Source organism: Colias croceus, chromosome 12, assembly GCF_905220415.1.
Source record: "Colias croceus chromosome 12, ilColCroc2.1".
NCBI lineage: Eukaryota > Metazoa > Arthropoda > Insecta > Lepidoptera > Pieridae > Colias > Colias croceus.
Genome location: NC_059548.1, coordinates 1,930,592 through 1,952,415, shown reverse-complemented (window position 1 = coordinate 1,952,415; position 21,824 = coordinate 1,930,592). Strand labels below are relative to the sequence as shown.

Genomic DNA, 21,824 nt, shown 5'->3' with positions numbered 1-21,824 from the left:
AACACTCAGGTGTGATAACAATTCTATAATATCAACAGTAAAGTAACCAAAATCTTTGTATTTTTTATTTGTATCTTATACAAAAATATGTACTGAAAATATGTACAAGGTGTCCTTAGCCATGATTAGCTTAGTATGGTTATGCTGAAAGAACTGTGTCCAGAAAGACCCAGAAAAATATATGCCATACTTACATTCAGATATGCTTCTGGCAATAAGAGCTGATGGCTCCGCCAGGTTGATATTCAACCTGAGACACCTAAACACCTAGGTATTAACCAGGTAATTTTGATACATATCACAGATTATAACGGTAATTAAATTTTTACAAAGCCAGGATTGTCTTGTAAAATTAGACATCATTGGTAACAGTAATGAGATTCTCACAAGGCCAGGATTGGCTTGTACAATCAGGCATCATTGGCCTATTTTCTGCCTGCATATGGCAGCCATTTCAAATGGTCGCGGAGACCCTACAGGCTGGAGGTGCCCTCCTTCTGTTTTATTTAAGCTATTAAGTTTTGGTCTATTGAGACCGTTGCAAAATTAACTTCACAGGTCTTGTAGACTGTGAGGATTTTGGAAAAGCTTAATTGGCACTACAGCCACATAAAGTGCCTTCTGATTTAGTTGGACAATTATCTTTTGGGTCTACCATGACTAATCCAATTTAACTTCACAGGTCGCGGAGACCATGGAGGTTTTGGTAAAGCCTGATTGGCAGGACTATTCCAATTCAACTTCACAGGTCGCGGAGACCATGGGGGTTTTGGTAAAGCCTGATTGACAAGACTATTCCAATTCAACTTCACAGGTCGCGGAGACCATGGAGATATTGGTAGAGCTTGATTGGCACTCCAATCACAAAAGGGGCCACAGCCCTCTGATTTAGTTAAACTATCAGGATTATTCTAATAATTTAACTTCACAGGTCTCGGAGACCATGGAGATTTTAGTAAAGCCACAGAGTGAGCTACAGCCTTCTAGTTAGACAATTATCTTTTCGTCTACAAGGATTGTTCCAATTAACTCTACAGGTCCCGGAGACCATAGAGATTTTGGGAAGGCAGGTTTGGCACATCAATTACAAAGTGTACATTGTAAGCCTGGATACTTGTGCCTCATGTGTGATACTATAGAAATGTCTGTGTTATTGCCAGTCCCAAAAGCCTCAAAGATAGAGCATACTGTGGTAGTCATTAAAAGGACCATGTCTTGCACTAAATAAGAGTTGCAGACAGTTCTAGACATCTAACACTGAGAGGACTGTACAGTTGTCGCCTCCAGGTATTTCTCTAGAGTTTCGCGCACAGCAGACCAAGAGAGAAAGGCTTTCCCTCTACATGCTATACAAGACTTAAGAGTTGTGGAAAAGAAACATAAACAGAAATGTAATAGTCTTTGTAAAAGAACAAGTTTCTCACTTCCTAACTACAGATACCGCGGATGCGGGCGGAGTAGGACATCTGAACAGTACTTACCTGTCAGAGAAATGAAGAGGGAAGCAGGGGACTTGGCATTAGAACTTCTGACTTATATGTCGTGTACCAGATATGCAATAAAAGTGCTTCTGAGTAAATTGCAAGGGGCGCACATCCTGTAGCCCAAGCTATCAATCAGACTTTGGTCGCCCACATACAAAGGTTGCTGACTCTCTTAGCTCTTACAACTGAGTAACTGTACCTAGCTGAAAAGTTGAGAATAACTCTTGGCACGCTTCCAGGACGCCTAAGTGGCCTTTGATTTAGATTGCCTCTCAAGAAATCAACCTGTACCGGAGTGGCTTCTCCTACCTTGTACAACAGGAAATATAATATTTCGGAAGCTCCTGATATGGACCATTTCGCTACCCAAAGGAATGCTTTAGTGCCAAGGCATATTTGCCAAAGCCTGCTCCGAATTTTGCGACATCTGCAGTCGTTGATGGAGCTGACGCCAAGACTGAATATTCCCTTTCAAGGGTAATCCTCCAAGTGCACTAGCGCACCTCGCACCCCGGGACCGGGGCAGATACATAGCACTCAAGGGTGGCTTATGGTTGATATAATAAATAATAATAATATATGGGCATTTCTCCGCAACTCAATGTCAAGCGCCTAAAGATGGCTTATGGTTATTGACTATTATGGTTATATATGGTTATTGACCCGGAAGTCATGAGCACTCAGACCATTGGTGAATGGCCTTACGGCCTTATGGCCCCCCAACTGCTCAGTCGGAAAAGGGGGGGGGGGAGGGGAGAAAACAGCCCATTGTAAAGCAAAGGAGAAAGAGCAGTTAAGTAGTGGTGCCCCTCCACAGTGCCAACATATGACCCTCCAAGCAGGAGGTGACTTTCATAATGCAATGCTAAAAAAAAAAAAAAAAAAAAAATGCATGTAATCTAGTACACAGGGATTCTATTTAATTGGCTTAAGTCTATCATAAGCAAGCTGACCCTGTTCATGACATGAACATGACTTCTGAAAACCTCAAAATACAGTTTTTTATCACAGCAAGATAAGATTATAACCTGACCTGAATTTGGATACTAAATGGATACAACAACACATTATCCATCAGGTGGTCGGTTGTGAGGAAACTCAGACACATAGATATGCCCAGTGACCCATGTGGAAAGGTTGGTTCAAGTAACAAAGGACTGATTTTCAATCTTAAAAGTAGATAATTGATTCTTATCTATAAAGGGGCGGACCCTTTAACCTTGCAACACAAACCTTTATCTCTGGCTAGTTAAGGTCCCTCCAGATCTTAAGGACAGTAAACGTAGCAGCCCTGTCCAGCAGTGGCTTCAAGAATGTGGTAAGGGCACCAACCCGTGGAGGCAGTGGAAGGACCATACAGTCAATTATAAAAGTTTTACTGTCAATCAGTCAATTTAGCCAGTGCCAGTGAGTCTGGTTTACTTTAAGGTAACCTGAAACTGTTTAATTTATTATTTAATTCAGTGTAATTAATTTAAGATCATAGTAATGATCAATGTGTAACAAACATGCTTAATGCTTAAGGTACAGTTGTGTTAACATTGCTTATTATAGTTATTTTATATACAGATGTTATTTACTGTAGTATTTAGCCTTAGAGGCTCCATTGTTTATCCTTGGTGACATTGATCTTCCTTTGAGTTATAATTTTTAAAATTTTATTTTTATGTTATTATTTGAACTTTGATTTGTATCAAAGATATAGAGAAATAATTAAGCAGTTCTTAGGTTCTAAGACTTAGTTCATTAGTATTGGCTTATTGAGAAGATTATCTGAGGAGAATAATTTAAAATTTAGAGGATACCTATATGGTTAGTTCTTACAATATGAAAGAAAAACAATTTTTGTTGTTATTACATAACCCCCTTGTATTGTTTTTAGAATTTAAAATATAAATTTATTTTACAATACAACAGGTTCATTTAACATTCTGTAAGGAATGAAATTTAAGTTGTTAATACAGCACTTAGGTATTATGATATTAACAAGATAATTTATTTTCAACATAGCGTTTGTATGTCTTTCTTCACCAGCAGATATCAAACACATCTTCATCCAACGCTGTGTGTTTTAGAAAGACACATAATATTGATGTTTTGCATTAAAACAAAACATGTATTATGTGTCGAATAAAACACACAGCGTTGCAGTTTACTGCTTGCTGATGAAGATGCTATGGAGCTTGGAAGATGACAGCGCTTCAAAGGCGATGATGACAGATGCCATACTAGGGACGCGCTCTTGCTAGTGAGGTGAAAGATCCATCGATATTTGGTAAGGTGACCCAATTTGCATAGAGATATATAGGATTCATAGACTGCTTTCTTCATCCAACGCTGTGTGTTTTATTCGACACATAATACATGTTTTGTTTTAATGCAAAACATCAATATTTTTTTTCGTTATTCCCGCGTTGTAGCGAGAGTTCGCGAATCCGAATGGTAATTCAAAATTTCAAACTTCGAATTTTTATAATTTTGTTTTATCACTGCCATAAATTAGGGAGTTAAATGTTTATTCCGCTCTTATTTGCTATTGTATTTTGTTTCCCTTATTCGCCTTTTATATTTCAATTGCAATAATTTAATACAATTTAGAATATTATGTAATTATTTATAAGTTATCAAAAAATGATTTTTGAGATTTTATATCACGAAGTATGTACATTGTAAAATATTATTTTATTATAGTACTTACCTATTTAAAAATATTAAAACCAGTTTTTGTACCTAATTTCATAAAAATATACCAGAAATGCAGGCAATGTGTTTCCAAAGTAACAAAGTTAGTTTAAAAGTGTTGACTTTAACAAAACAATAATTACAAAATAACCAAGTTTCAGAGCGTTAAAGTGTAAGTTACAAATGACAATCGTATACGCTGTCTTTGTACCGAAAGTCTTATTATTTTTAGTTTTCCTATACACTAGGCAACATTTAGTATAACTGCTATAGTCTTGCTGTTTAAATTACATTAAATAAGTATGTTTTTTTAATGTGGTCCATAAATTGTGTTTAATACACTATGAAATTTGAAAAGACAGTAGGATTTTGATACGATTGAATATTATTCATCTTTTACAGTACGACATTTTTATTATACCTACTTAATATGGTGTAAGGTTTAACCTCGAATAAATAATAACTAATTTATCAACAAACAATTATAACTCTATTATAGCATAGGGTGCGCAGCAATGCAAACAAAAAAAATATTTTAATAAAAATGCATTTTATTATTGACAGCTTTGATAATTGAAATTGTATCACAGTGTATAACCAGCCTAATGTTAGGGCTGTGACATAACGTAATTAATAATATCGCGACTCTCTTTGGAGTTGTTCACGGGCATTGTGGCAACTTCTGAAAATATTTTAATTAGGTATCTCTACATTTGGGTTTGCGCATGAAATTTTATACAAAAGCGGGGTTGCGAAGTTCCTACATATTGTAGTGAGTTTCAATGGAGTCTTTCTAATTTAACGTGTTATAAAATTAACGACATTTTAATGTCAAAGTATGAAAGCTTAGGGTGTTGTTAGATTTTAAAATTATGAGTTGAAATTAATCATCTAAATCAAATATTGCAATGTTTCTATATTAATTTTATATGATTTTGTATTTTGAACCAAAAGATAGTCTTTATAAAATCAATTTTCGTAAATCATAAAAATAACATAAAAATATTTGACTTAGGGCTGATTTTTCAATCCTTGGATAAAATTTATCCGTCCAATAAAGTATTACACGAACATTTTAATATGTCACCTGTAAACTGTCATAAACGGACAATTAGAATACATTTGAAATGGTAGTTTAATACGTAATTCGATGAATAAGTTTTAACCAAGAATTGAAAAATCAGCCCTCAATATAGCTATATGATATTAAGTCAAAAAATTTCAGTTTATTTCATTTTAGTTACATTTTAAAAGTAACCGTTAATGGCAAACATTATGAAATACATTACCTAGATACTTCAACTATACTGTATAAATATTTTATAAATGACAATGTGGGAGAATAACTATGCGCCGCTTCGTCGTAAAATTTTGTGCTTGCGACAGCCCTTATATAATCATTAAGGTCACGGTACACTTGGGTAAGTACACGTCATAATAGTGAATAGATTGCTTATAAAATGCTTATTTTCAATTCCAATACCTCTAGTTAAACTCATATAGCGAAAAATTACTACAAAATTAATTACAAACAATGTTTCTCTGTGAAATAAAAATACAATTCTAAATGTTTTCCAAACGACCAATGTACCTAGATAATAATAATCAATGTTCTATCAGGTCCTATGGTATAGGAAGTTGCATGAAAAAAAATTTAAAAAATTCCTTTATCTTTCCATGGTTAAGTAAGACAGTAAATGTTAGTTAAGTACAATTTATACCTACATTACAATGACAAAACAAGTACAAGTTCGTAATAAGAAATACTAAAAAATATAACCATTGTGTAAGAAAAACCTTAAGTAATGTGTACCATCAAGATTTTCACGTCTCATGAGGATACTAACGTACCGTGAAAACATTAAAATTTTCGTTAAGTTTTTGTAGTTTCTCGGAACATTATTTCTTTAATGTTTATATACAATATTATATCTAACAATTGAATATTATGAAGCAATGAATATTAAAACTTGAAAATGTTTATTTGATGAGGATTTTTGAGTTGATTCTGTCTATTGAGACTTTAGAAAAGTTCGATATTAAAATGACATAATATAAAAAAGTGGTTTTCAATAGAAATAACTAACAAATATATTATTTTGTAAATTCGATTCTTTTACGACATTTACGCCCGTATATATGTTTGACCGTATTATTACATGAACCACGGGCTATAGGGAAATATTAATAATGGCCGGTTAAAGTGATAAATAATCACTTTGCCCTTTGCTCATGGGCATTATTAATAATGGCCGGTCCTTAACAATAATGTCCAGTTAATCACGTTGCCTGTAACATAGCAAATATATTTTCTTTGTCTTTTTCCCGTGTATTTAATATTTTCCCATAAGGTTATTGTTCATCCTCATTAAGTAGAGTCCTTGTGAAAGGTTACACCTTGGAAACTCAAGTTAACCAATTTCATTCAAAGATTTAACTGTCAAACAGCATAAGACACCTTTGATTGTATTATGTACTTTTCATGTCTCTTACATCAATACATTTATTTTCAAAAGATAACAACATACGTACAATCGATGAAACATATTTCATAAGTTGAAACAAAGCCGACACGCCTTCAAAACCATTAAGGTATTTGCAAGAGTGAATGCGGTTTTTAAAATTGTAAAATTTTGATGGTAATATTTATCACATTTATAACTACATAGTATAAAACAAAGTCGCTTTCTCTGTCCCTATGTCCCTTTGTATGCTTTAATCTTCAAAACGAAACAACGGATTTTGATGCGGTTTTTAAATAGATAGAGTGATTCAAGAGGAAGTTTTTAGTATATAATTTATTAGGTTTTAGACAAAGCGGGTGAAGCCGCGGGCGGAAAGCTAGTGTTATAATATGTAATAGTAGTAACATACGTTGTAGTATGATGTGCTAGTACGGCTTGGCCCGTGGCATATTATGTGTACTGTGTAGCCTTATATCATTCAACACACATAACAACGGTGAATGAATTTCTGAAATCGGTTGAGTAGTGGTTTGCGCTAATGCGCTAATCAAACATTATTTACTTTTACGTTATACTAGCTTTCCACCCGCGGCTTCGCCCGCTTTGTGTAAAACCTAATAAATTATATTTTTAATATTCCCCTTGAATCACTCTATCTATAAAAAAAGCATCAAAATCGATTGCATATATAGTTTTTTTTTCAGTTGTTAAAAGAGCAACTATGGAGTTTCTTGCCGATTCTCCATAGATACTGCTTTCCGAATCGGTGGTAAACGTTAAAAATATGTATTGACGTTTCTTTTTCTTCTCGATGAAGTCTAATTGAATAAATAAATGTTTGAGTTTGAGTTTTTAAAGATTTAAGCATACATAGGGACAAGATAGGGACAGAAAGAGCGACTGTAGTGATGTATAATGTATATAGTACTCATCAGTTATTAATGAACAATAAAATAGTTATGCCTCTCTAGTATTTATGTTAATGTGAAACCAATCTCTATCAGTAAGTTACTGAACGTGTAAATGGGTTTACCTAGGCTCTTAACCTAAACTTTAGTGCTTGTTTATTATTTAATGGGAGTGTATCTAGAGCCTATCCTTTATGATACAACCTATATCTGTTAAGCTTTATGAATAAAGTGAAAATTTATATGTATATCTATTAATATACCATCTCCCGATTCGATTTGGTATGGAATAATTAATATTCTACCAACAAATAATGCTGTGCGTAAAATAATTATAACGAGCCATTTTTTGATGTAAAAAAGAGGCATGCAGGTTATCTGCGTATTCCACGCAGATAACCATGAGATGTTGGATGTATGAAAAATATCCCTATATTATTTACTAGCTGCGCTTCGCGGTTTCACTCGAATGGCTCCGCTCCTGTTGGTCTTAGCGTAATGATATATAGCCTATAATCTTCATCGATGAATGGGCTATCTAACACCGAAATAATTTTGCAAATCGGACCAGTAGTTCCTGAGATTAGCTTGTTCAAACAAACAAACTCTTCAGCTTTATAATATTAGTATAGCTATAGATTATTCCTATATACCTATGCTTATTTATAATCATGTACAATAAATCATGATCAAAATTGTAAAAAAGGCTCTATCATACGTAGACTTCTTATAAACTAATATAAAATAAACAAAAGAAAACATACTTCCTCATCCAGTTATTACAAATATTATAATAAATCGCGTTCTCTTACGAAAAGGCCTCAAAACAACGCCCCATACAATCTGGAAGTTTATAAGATAAATGACGCGTGAAACTTACTTAGCCTGAATGTGGGGAAAACTCCGTGGATATATACAAGGCCCCTTTTTATATGGAGGGTAATGTAGTGTCTGCTTGTAATTAGCATTCGTTGGAATTAAGAATTGTATTGGTGAAAGAGAGTTTTGTGACACTGTTCTATCAGGTAATTAATGTTATCTTGATAATTATAAATATTGGTAGATTTGATTTAATTTTGAATTCAAATATAAATTGCTAATCTGTTTAGGAATTTAAGAGGTGATAATAAAATTACAACTAATTATGGGCACATGGGCGGGCTGTCTGCCCGTTCTAAAAGGTTATTTCTTGTTACATTTTCAAATAAAATAATAAATAAATTGCTTTTTAAATTCCACTCAACGTTACTACGTATATAATTGTCTTGTTTGATTAAACACATACTAATAAATACAATAAGAACTACATTCACATTTAGAAAGCACTATACAATCGATACATACTTCCTGACATTAAGCTCTTCTAGTTCCCTCATTTCTGGTAGTAATGCTCGCCTACAACCTTAAACTAACGTCCTACAATCATTATTATTCCATTAATGTTTTACTCCTGGCCATAAATCTAAAATAATATCTATATTAATATTATAAAGCTGAAGAATTTGTTTGTTTGAACGCGCTAATCTCAGGAACTACTGGTCCGATTTGAAAAATTATTTCAGTTTTAGATATCGAGGAGGAGGAAGGTTAGGCTATATAATATCATCACGCTAAGACTAATAGGAGCGGAACAATGCGAGTGAAACCGCGGAGCTCAGCTAGTTTGTAATAAACACAATAATACACTTTTAGAAATCACTATACAATCAGTCAGTCGGGATTTCAGGACATTAAGCTTTTTTAGCTCCCTTATTTCTGGTAGAAACTCTCACCCACAACCTTCAACTAACATCCTACAATCATTATTATTCCATTAATGTTTTACTCCTGTCCATAAATCTAAAATCATATTCGTAATAAATGTGCGGTTTTATACATCGTAAAATGCACTGCATTGCCATGCACATAGTGAATAGAAATAAAATATTTTATTAAATCTACCTTAATATTGAAAATCCATTTCGAGTGTCGTTTTATAACATTTTTTATGGCTCGTATTGCGTCGTAATTATTTATCTTGCTATGTTTGCATTAATTAGGTGATTATATTTCATGGTTTTGATTTAAAAATGGCTGTAGTTCGAACCATAGATAGATAGATGCCTCTATATTATTGACTAGCTGCACTTCGCGGTTTCCGCGTGGCTCCGCTTTTGTTGGTCTGAGCGTGATGATATGAAATAGCCTATATTATATTATCCTCGATAAATGGGCTATCTATCACCAAAATAATTTTTCAAATAGATTATAGAACCAGTAGTTCCTAGGATAAGCGCGTTCAAACAAACAAACATACAAACAAACTCTTCAGCTTTACAATATTTTGTATAATATTGACTCATATTTCTCCTACTAGATTATGTTTTGTAGCACCATTTTATCCTTTTAAACAAAACAAATAATATATTATATATAGTTAAGATACGGATAGTTAACTGCAACTCCGTATTATTAGCTGCACAGTTGAATGCTTCCAGCGCGAATTAAACTTAAAATTATATAATTAAATGCACTCGCGAGCTATTAAAACCTCGCATACTGAAAGTCCTAAAACTGGGTGAATCAGAGCATATGAAAAAGGAAAGATTTCAATGTAAAATAATATTCATTCTTGAAGATTCTACGACGGTACTTCGTTCTCTTAAAAATGTTTAAGTACTAAGACTGCAGAAGTAGGAATGTTCTAATGTCTTTTCCGTTTTATAGTTTCCCGTATGTAAGCCCTTTTAGAAATCCAAGAATGTAGGTAAATGTAAAATATTGTATTCAACATAATATTCTGATTCTGAGCATACTTAATCTGAAAAATATAATTAAATTAAATAAGTCTTCATTTCACCTTTGTTTCTACAATTTTAATGTGAGTTCTGCTCGGGCTCTATTACTGGTGTAACCTGTGTTTTTGTTGTTCTTATAACGCATTATGTTACATTGTAACATAACTAATGAACTAAACATATCTTCTAACCTCATTTCAAAGAATACGTTTTCAAAATATTTTAATCCCCATGAATTTTTTCTGTGTGTTTCAACGTAATATGTAAACAAAAATGTAAAATATCTACGAAGCATACAAATTGGGAGCAATCAATACATATTAGGAGAAAGAAGCTTCAAGCAAGCTTCGTCAAATGCTGACTTTCAAGTTTCAGGCAACCTTAACACCTATAAGCGCGTCACACACTTGTGGATCATTTGTAACAGGATGGCGGTTCTACAGGGGGTCTTAGTACGCAATGACAAAAAGAAAAATGATGGTCAGAACGCTGATACCGGATACCATAAGATACTATAACGTTTTATATTAGAGAATCTTAACATAAAATATTATAGTATCTTCACCGTGTGTGACGCGCTTTAATGTCTTCAATATTGAATACATATTATATTAATGCTTAATGTATTGTAAGAAATACACATATACTAATACAAATATCATAAATATAATTTTGCAAGCGAGCGAAAAGCCGAGATCGTAGGAAGGAAGTTGCCATTATCCTATGCTATACCCGACCGACGTAGTTATCTTTTAAATGAATATGTATGATATGTATAAACGTATGTTCTAGACGGTTCTATTTATAGCAATAGTATTTTAAGTATGTCTTCTAAAATCATAGTTGAAATCAAAAGAGTGAAAGATACTTGCATTGATTGCTTCTTGCATTAGTAATAATGTACAGTTGCCGTTCAAAAAGCTAATATTTAAATGTTTGTGTATGATAAAAAACTTTTCGAAAGAAATATGAATGCATAAGTGAAATAAGAGATGAAAATGTTCCGGACCGGACAGTATCTATGTAGTTTGCAGAAAATTAATCAATAAAATTGTTTGATAATATTCCTCTTTCTTTATCTTAATAGTTCAAGTATCTTAAAAAGTGAAGTCCCATGTCCCCTTGTGGGGTAAGGGGCAGATGCATTATACATCTGTTTCACTGATCGATTTTATTTAGGGACAAGTAGGTGATCAGCCTTCTGTGTCCTGCCAGACCAAGACATTTTTTTTTCTTCTTCTCCACCGGGAATCGAACCCAGGACCCCTCGGTGTTACGCTCACGCGTCAACCACTGTACCAAGGAGGCGGTCAAGTATCTTAGGAGTTCAAGTATTAATTGCTTCTCTAGTTTACGAATCTAGGAACTTTTTATGAAAAAATATAAAAAATTGTAAAATTGCAATTCATTGACTTATCACATAATTAGTTAAACATATGGAATTTGTCTCTTTTGTAAACATAGCCTCAAAATAATCAGTTCAATGAAAAAACAGTTTTCGTATGTCAGTACATAAATACTTCACATTCCGGTCAAGGAGAGTTGTAAATAATTGACATAAATATGTATGTGGTCTGCAAGTCGTCTCGATCTTATAATAGAATTCGCGGATAAATTGTGCTGAAATGAAAATTAGATAATGTATGAGCGATTGTATAGTGAGTTGTGTGATAGGATGTTTTTTTATAATTTTCTTAGGCTTTTAGGGAGTAAAATAAATATTCATTCATATAACATTTAGGATTTTGTGAAGAAATCACGATTAATAGGTAAATTAATGCCGAAAATTGAGAAAACATTTTAATGACATGACGCGTATTTTTAGAAATCTATCAGATTGCGAAATTTCTATCACTTTCTAAAAATAAAGACGCCACATACGTATACAATGTTCATAAGACGTTGATAGCTTACTTGTCATTAGAAAGAAAAGGTAGACATTTATTTGTTAATAATGGGAACTCTCAAAAACTTCCTAAACTGATTAATTACATTCTTTTGCCTTTTGTATTTAACATCACTCCTGAAAATAATTAATCTGCTCACAATAAAGTACAGTACCTACTACTACTATACTAATCGATGTACAAATCTCTTAATCTCTATTTTATTAAACAACGATGTAAAATATCTCAATAAAATTCTCGCAAAGAGCATACCCGAGAAGCTATGCATCTGAAAGTAGGTCTTGAAATACTAACTCATATCCGTATAAGACGGTCCACACAGAGCGAGCAGCCTCGCAAAGCAATTGCTACGTGACGCAGCTCAATCTATGTTGACGTGGCTAGACAAATGACGTCACACGCGTTATTCTCAGTCAAGCGACGTCCACACTGACTGAGATACACGCAGCAATTCTTTCGCTGTCGTGCCTCTTCTGTGTGGACCCGCCTTTACTGATAGGAGGTACTTTTAGTAGGTGCATAGCTTCTCTGATAAGCTCCATGCAGCAGCAGTTGTTTCGCGAGGCTGCTCGCTCTGTGTGTACCCGTCTTATGACATTATACGGTGAAAGCTGACGCACACGCATGCACTAAGTGGCGTATTGCCAAACGCACACACGTGTAATTTCTGTCATTTGGTACAAAGAATGCGCAGTATTTATAAGGACATAAGTAAATAGGGAGTCGATGACTTTGGACTGGTTTTGGTGACATATTAATGTATTGTTTCAATTTAATTTAGTCCTTTGGTGCTGGTATATAAACAAGGGCATTGATCAAACTCAAATATAAAATAATTGTTCCTATATTTACAATAAACAGAAAATATAAAGAATATAAAGTCAATTTGAAGTGCTTAGTTGATCACGCCTAAAATCTTAGGCGGATTTATGTGAATCAAAGTAATGTACAGATACGATTGCCTCAGTGAAGGAAATGTGCTACATTTAGTTCATACAATATATGCGAAACTGTGATATTTGCTGTGTTTTATCCGGGTATACTTCGTAAAAATTACTCATATCATTTTCCTTTGTTTACAGAATTGTAATCGAACAAAAATAGAACTTACTGATATTTAATATTCAATTTGACATTTTATCAATTTTAAAATACCAACATAAGATAACAAAAACAATGCGGAAATTCCTGACCCATAGTTTAGAATCTCATTCAAGACCAACATCAAACCGAGGTTAGGCTTTGTACATGTACCTATTACGAATAGCCTGTAATGAAATATCTTCGAAATGTCACAGCTTAGCAGTCATATTGTATTCAAAATGGAGCTTCACTTTGACAAATTTCGCAGGCAAGAAACATGGGGTTTGATTAATTTCTCTCACGCATTATCGAGTTACTGTCTGAGCGTCGCATATAATTGTGTTATCAAGTGAAATAATTAAGGCTGGATTTAATCTGGCTGACGAACGGTGTCAATTTAGTTTGCGTAGTTCGCGTATTGAAAATGTAATGGTATATACCATTATCTAAAACAACATTAAACGTAGATGTAACAAGTGTAAGGTTCTTACATTTAAAATCAACTGTTTTAGATAAAAATAACATTTTAAAATGTGTGATTAAATAATACCAAATCTTGATATGTAATAATTTATTTAATCATGTTCCTAAATAGTTAAAATGAATTGTCTTAAATAAAAACTAAGGTTTGTGTTTGTATAAACAGATTTTTGAAGTTATACTTCTTTTGGCGCGATGGAGAAAAATGATGAGAGTGAATTTTTACGATGCGTGCGCACACCGACACCTAAATTTAACAGCATGAAGTTACTTCCAGGTGGTATGAAAATTGATAACTATGTTCAAGTTGTATATTCTAGTATTTTTTTCCATACGCCAAAGAAGTATAACTTCTAACGCGTGTACATAAGTATACACACACTTGTTTTTCATAAATTCAAACAGTAATACAATACTTTTGATATGCTTTGTATCGCTTAAATTTATGAGTACAGTTTTTTTTTTCGTGAATACACATTTAAACGAAAAATACGGTAAAATGTTTTAAAATATCTCATTGTATAACAAAGCATGACTTTTTCAAAAGATTAATAAATGCTGCGGTCCTTTTCATATACTTATATTTCGTAAAATATTAGTACGTTACCAACGAGAGCTTTGCAAACGATGTAACATTTAAAAGCTTTTTAAATGTATTCCATTTTATTATAACTGTGTGAAAATAAAGTTACCTTTCATTACTTCTAATTAAAAATCTTTACCTATATGTATGCTTTATGATACGATAATATACTGTGAGAAAATTATAACAGAGTAGTTGTAATGTGGCTATACTTTCCTATAACAATGTACTCTATGGTGTACAACACAATGTCGATATTGAATTGATATGAAATGCATGGGGTTACGGGCCATGCTATGTTTTATATTCCTTGAGTGAGTACCACGATGATATAGTTGTATTATGTCGCAGGATTTTCATAAAATTAGTTTATTGATCAGAAACCTAGGCTTTTGAAAAAGACCCGAAAGATGACACGTTTTAAACCAAATTTCAGTATAACCCATAACAAACCAGTACCTCTACCATGAGTTGACATAGTTAAATCGTCGACGTAACTACAATAGTAAACGTATATAGTTCCTATTTACCTTGAATGACGTATCTATGATATATGTCAAAATTAGAACTCATGATGCAAAAATTGTATGGTTAATACAGCTAGTGTAGTATAGTTTACTAATACGTTATCTACTGTAGTATACTATTGCACCTCATGGTAGGCTTTTTAGTTCCGCTACGACACACTAGGGGCGCTGTACGAAATTTCATACAAACCGCTTACTACAATCGCTAGCGAGTATCGTATGCGTAAACTCATGGTAGACCTACAGACTACTTCATATTTTTTATCAACAACCTGACCTAATTTGGGGTTATGATAAAGTCCTTATAAAAAGGGTTTGCATTGTTTTATAACAATTACCTAAATCAATTTAATTGAAATAAAGACGTATAACAATCCATCATAATTCTGTAAAAATGTCGATCAAGAAGCGAGAAATTGTAAATTTTTCCAGGCACATTTTATGCTCATTGCGATACTTATAGTTTTATTTTTATTACCCTAATATATCACGTGTTTTCTAAAGAAAGTGCATGCATTGTTGATTGAATCTCACTAACTATTAATACTCAAGTCATTGGCATTTATTGAAAAGGACAGTGGGTTATTTATTTATAGGTGTTGTAAATACTGTGTACGTCCGCGTGTAAATTATTACAACGATATATTCATTTCAATGAAAATTTATATGAAAAATACTCTATAAACTTTCGTTACTTTATGTCAAAGTGGTTAATTTAGTATAACTAATGAAGTATTTTCAGTATATTTTATTTCTCTCTATTAGTTTCTGACTTAATTTACTTTTAAGTGAAAAAGGTAGAGCATCGAATCAACTTTATAAATACATAAAATATTATTCCTTTATTCATTACAATTAATACTATGAAATTTACTTGAATAAGACAATGATCCTACAAGATGTAGGAGTGTGCAAGTTCTTCTTTAGATCTATAGTTTACTCTAAAACTTTTACATATATTTATGTATATTTAGTTCGCTTTAATTAGATTTGTAGTCGTAGATGTTCAAAATAATATAGTAAACAAAAAATAAAACAATTGCCTTGAGCGTTAAAAACAACATGTATATATTATAATCTCTTAAAAAATAGGACAAGATAAGAGGTAAACATATTTATAACGTGAAGTGACATCCATTTAAAGTGACATTTATATTCATTTATATAAAATTTATTAATTTATGGCGGTTATAAACACAAAATAGCATTTTCACGCTTATTTTTCTAACTTTTATACAATTAACTACGTTAAGGTTTTTTTATTTTTTTTTTTAAATTGTATGAGCATTGAGTTAAATTTCAGTTTGCATTCTCGTAGATTATAAATCATAATAAATAGATACTCCAGGTCAAGTATGTTTAAAAATTATCAATGAAAATGTTTGCACTTCCACCATAATATCAAATCAAACAACTTAAATATTTCACTTTATATTACAGAAAAACAAACACCACCACGTGTATCAAATTCTTATCGTAAACAAAATCACACACAAAAATGTTTCTTTCTCTCTCTTTCTGCCCAAATGAAAATTATGGTAAGCTCTCCTTGTTTTTGCCAGAATTTTCGTTCCAAGTTCGTATAGTATAGTATATAATATACACAACTTATATCAAAATAAAACACACGTTCCTTGTCTTTCTCTTTAAGTTTATATTTGGTATGTAGTTTATCTTGATTTTAAAATTTCATCATCATTTTCGATAATATTGTTACTCATTGATACTACGTCTAATCGTATGTCTCTTTCTTTCTCTATCCAGCATACTGTCTCTCTCAAATAGACATTATAGTCATCATCTCCCATGATATTATGATATTCATCAGTTTTATCCTTGCTTCCATGCATTGCTTTTTTGTCATTTTTTCTTAATTTTACCCAATAATGCAATTTATTATTCTATATTATTCTTTCAAGTCAGTTTTTCAGGTAAGTCTTCAGGTACAAAGCTTCACCGGTACACACACAAAAACATTCCTGTCCAATGACCTTTCAGAACGAAAATCTGAACGCACGCGCTTCCCAAAATATCCCATCGCGCTCTCGTATCGTATTCCCGCAGTACCAATTCAACTGGATATACTGACTAACCTCTTCGCCGATATGACAAGTAATTTGTGTTGATTTTTTGTGTGGATTTTTCCTTTAATGCGCTGTAAGTACGCTTCGCCCTTTGCTACCTAAACCGCTTGACGGGGGAGTTGTGACGTCACTGTAAAAATTTTGTGGAAAATAGCGATTTTTTTGTGGAATTTACTAAGTGACGGGATAGTTAAAATAAATTACAATATAATCACATATTTCAACAATTATTATCTGCTCACGCAATATTCTTTTAAAGACAAATTTTAGTAATTATAAATACTTTTTCTTTTGTTTTCTGTCTACTTAATTTATCTTCTTTCAGTCTTCTTTATCAACTTGTTTGGTTTTCTAATATTGCTTTTTTATAACTTCAGCATAAAAAAAGGAAATTTTCTCAACTAAAATTATATTAAGACAATGACATCATAGGTTTTCTTTTGTAGTTATTATTGCGCATTTGTGTACACGTTGTTTTCATACCTGCACAATTATAATGAAAACCTAAAGATATTTGGATAGCTCCAGCTTTTTTATAATTTCTAAAACAAGATAATTATCACGAAAATTTTAATCATCTCAAGTAAATTTATACGAGTCTGTATATTATTATGATATCGTCATTCCAAAATTAGGTAACTTTCCAATATATTATTATCATATCCATACACACAGAATTTTCTATAAATAAATGATCATAACCAATACTATTATTTACGTTCTTCAAAGCAATCCTCTTATTTAAAATTCCAATGAACTTTAATTGCATGTTACCCTTTTCTGATTATAAGTCAAGTTTAAAACGTCGTACATTTTCTATAAAAGCATTTCGATGCAATTAAATACGAAACGCTACTGAAGTCTGTTTAGACTAGACTAGATATAGTATATTTATACGAATGAAAAAATAATCATCATAACAGGTTCATAATTGCCGGAAAAATCGATTGACAAACAAAAACATACACATTTGACAGCTTCCTTCTTTAGTAGCCAATTGAAAACAACATATTTTATGCACATGCATGCCTTGTGACGTCAGTGACCTTTACAAAATTGTTTTGTTATTTGTGTTTAACTCCTTTGTTTCCGTGATGACGTCATTAGTTTGTAGGATTGCTGAAGTTTGCAATAACCGCGATCTGGGTTAGAGAATGCTGCAGAATATTGACCTATTGAGATAAGGTTGATTCTCGGAATGCATAGATAACTGACCTATTCATGTATTGAAGTTTGATTACTTGTGAAGATTAATAAAATAGGTTATCCCGTGCACATTTAAATTTTAAAAACAACGGTTATAAGGTTATAAGGTATGGACTCAAATTCTTTTTTAATGAAGTAGGTAGTTTGACTTTTTGATCATATCAAGGAAAAAGGGTACACATTATTTAAATGGGAAATAGTTATTTCATAAAACTATCGTATCCTAGTATCTAACACTACTTATAAAACTTTACTTTTAATATTGTAATGAAAACATCTATAATTTGTAACTACATTCTTGCAAATAAATATAATTTAAATTTGAATTTGAAAATTTAAATTTGAAAACAAAATAATAACATTAATTATATTTAGTTGAATTCGTGGCAATAGTACATTAAAATTCTAATTAATAATTTTCAATTTATATTTTTCAATAAATTTTCTTCAAAAGAACAAATTAAACTCAAAAATGATTTGCTTACAATTAAAAATCTTTGAATCTTGTTAAATCTAATATAATTAAATACCATTTTTATATAAGAAATCTTATTTTATTAACTCTGTACATTATTATCGCCATGAGAAATGTAATGAAATATATATTGTTAAGATGTTACTAAAAACATTTTAGAATTAAATCTCTTTGTTCTAGAATTATCCAAGTTATTAAAAAGGAAAAGTAAATCTCAGTCACGTCCTAATAAATATTGCCAAAGCTTATTTTCGCGACTTTAAATATAATTAAAAACAAACAGTCGGCATTACAGAGATAAAGAAATGAAAAAAATATAGGAAAGATTTTTCTTTTATGATTTAGTTAGAAAAAAGTTCGCAAGAAAGTTTAAAATAGTATGTTGACTCTTGTGATCAATTTATCCTTGACCAGCTTTCCGCCCGCGGCTTCGCTCGCGTTTTCAAACAAAAACCCGCATAGTTCCCGCTCCCGTGCGATTTCCGGGATAAAACCTATGTGTTAATCCAATTACTTCCATTCCAATTAGTGAAGCTTAGAGGTATTATTATCCTATTTAATAGATATAAGATGGAAAAACAAAAATAATCAATCTGTTTCACAGGAATCCTTGTTGTAAATAGTAATGACGTGACGTTCTATACGAAAGTCACGTCATTTTCCAAATGTGTTTTACTAACATCCGTAAAAATTATAGGCATCGTTCCAACATTCTCTCTTACGTATTATGTAGGCGAATAAATAATATCGAAACTCACGGAATATAAACTATGACATGTGCAGGTAACTTTCAGTACCTACAAGATAAAAATATTTATGTGAAAAGGAAGACTACCTTCGTTTCTCGAAGAAATTTAAACTTTTTATGTGGAATTTTAATTGTTAAGTGAATTTTTTAGGTGCGTTGAGAGTAAAATTTCAAGGTCGCGTCATGGCAATACCATCACGTCATGGAGTAGGGCGACGATTTGGGTATCTTTGAATCTTGCCAAAGCAGTTTCATTTTTGACGCGTGTGCTCGGCACACACACTGTTTTTTTAATGTGAATTTCACTTAATCCCAATACAACTACTAGTGCAAAGTTAAAAAATGATCTTCAATTATTATGTAGGTACATGAGTAAAAATCCACTCATTGTTACGAATATATTTTAGCAGTCTGATTCACAATATCTCGCGCCAAAACCAACACGAGACAAAAACGTAGTACACAGAAAAAAGCTCTCAAAATATCTACCGAATAGGAACAGATAATATAACAAGGCCATTCTTAGTTGTCAGTGTTGTAATTTTAGGGAGAACGAAGTAGGTATGTACCATAGAAATCTAAATAACAAGACACTAGTATGTACCTACTTTTAATGTTTAACATTAAACTCAAACTCAAACATTTGTTTATTCAATTAGACTTCTTCTAGTCATTAGATATTTTTAACATTTACCACCGATTCGGAAAGCAGTATCTACAAATTATTTAGATTTACTTTGAATATTAATACGTGTAAAATATTGCTGAATTAAACAATATAATTTTTTAACTAATTTACAATTGTCAACTGTTTTTCATCTTCTAAATTCCATATTAATTAATTAGTTATGTTATTAATATGCACATTTATGTATGTCACCAACATTTTAGTCTCGATTTTGACCACTTTTTGACAGATTTAATTCAAACTTTGTAGAAGTCTACATGATAAGTATCAAGCATCAATGACAATACCGTAATTTCATCTTTTTTATAGTATTTTATACTAGTGGTCCGCCCCGGCTTCACCCGTGATACATAATATTTCGCAATAAAAAGTAGCCTGTGTCCTTTCTCGGGTATCAAAATATCTCCATACCAAATTTCATGCCAATTAGTTCAGTAGTTTAGGCGTGATTGAGTAACAGACAGACAGAGTTACTTTAGTATTTATAATATTAGAAGCCAATAATAGCCATGATCATTTTATCAACCTTTGTCATATACTCACATAAGTTATGTCACAATACAATTATGATACAACGAATGCTAATACGAGTCGTTAATCATTTAATTTATGTGCTTATCTAGATATAATTTAATTAATCAGTGATAGCACTAAGTAAGTTACATTGAACTGTCTCTATCTTACGACGTGTTGTTATTGTGCCAATAAAGTAAATAGCTGACGTCGAAAAAAGCTGACTTATATCGCTTATTTTCAGGTCGTCTAATTCTTAATTGTATAATAGGAGTAGATAGAGTTATTATTCCCTTAAAAACAATTTGTTAATTATATCTTGTTTTATTTAGTTCACTAAGGCACTGTCATTTAGACTCTGACTTGACTATAAAAATAATAATAGTTTTAAAAAACTAAAAAACACGCTTTTTATAGAAAACCGAACTAAAAACTATGATATATAAAAGAGCTAGATACGTTACCCGCTCTCTATTTTGGCAAGAAAAAACTCAGCTAAGTGCCCGAGTTTCACTTAGTCACGCACCATTCAGCGTCGTGGCTGGACGTTCTTTTTATATTTTAATCGGCAGTTGTTATTAACACTACAACGCACGCGCCCTTTTTTTTACATGGTTGCTCGCGTGCTCTACCATAGTAGAAAACTGTATTTGAAATATTAAAAAAATGGGTGGTCCTGAAATGATAATACTCAGTAATATTAAACTTTTAATTATTGTAACAAATAATTATAGAAAAAAATAAAATTATAATAGCATATAATTCAAATTAGGATCAAATTATGAGATCAAGAAAATAATCAACATTTTTGGCAAGTTGGAGATCAGCTCAAAAAAAAAGAACTTCTAATAAGCGATGACCGACTTATTGGCCATCATCCCGACATTCAATACAGACCACAACTTGGTGATCAGGACAAATCCATCTGGCACATCGCTTACACCATTTTTTTGTGGACCGATTTCGAGCTCATCATTGAGATTACGCCGACCCGAACGGGAGACTTCAATGCCGAGAAAAAATCCAATAAATGCCTTCATTTCAACCAAATCAGTTCTCTTTGCATCTCTTTCTCTCTAGTATCGGTTCTGTATTTTATCAATGTAAATATTCGTGCAATTAACTAGGATTTCGAAAATATTTTCATTAAAAAATAGTTCAAAACAAGATAACGGTGTTTCAGCGTTTCTTGCGGCACCATTTGGCCCTGGAGG

The 21,824-nt window shown here is 32.2% G+C and overlaps 1 protein-coding gene across 4 annotated transcripts in view; it reads left to right on the top strand.

The window, feature by feature from the left end:
• Nucleotides 1-21,824, top strand: part of LOC123696404 (RING finger protein nhl-1) — a 104,225-nt gene that overhangs the window by 55,962 nt on the left and 26,439 nt on the right. Inside the window, exon 1 of one of the 4 annotated variants that reach the window (XM_045642554.1) lies at nt 16,946-17,008. The exons of 2 other annotated variants lie outside the window; for them this stretch is intronic. The gene's annotated coding sequence lies outside the window, so the exon portion shown is untranslated. Of the gene's footprint in view, nt 1-16,945; nt 17,054-21,824 lie in introns of those variants that run through there. One more of the 4 variants, XM_045642553.1, reaches the window with a different exon arrangement.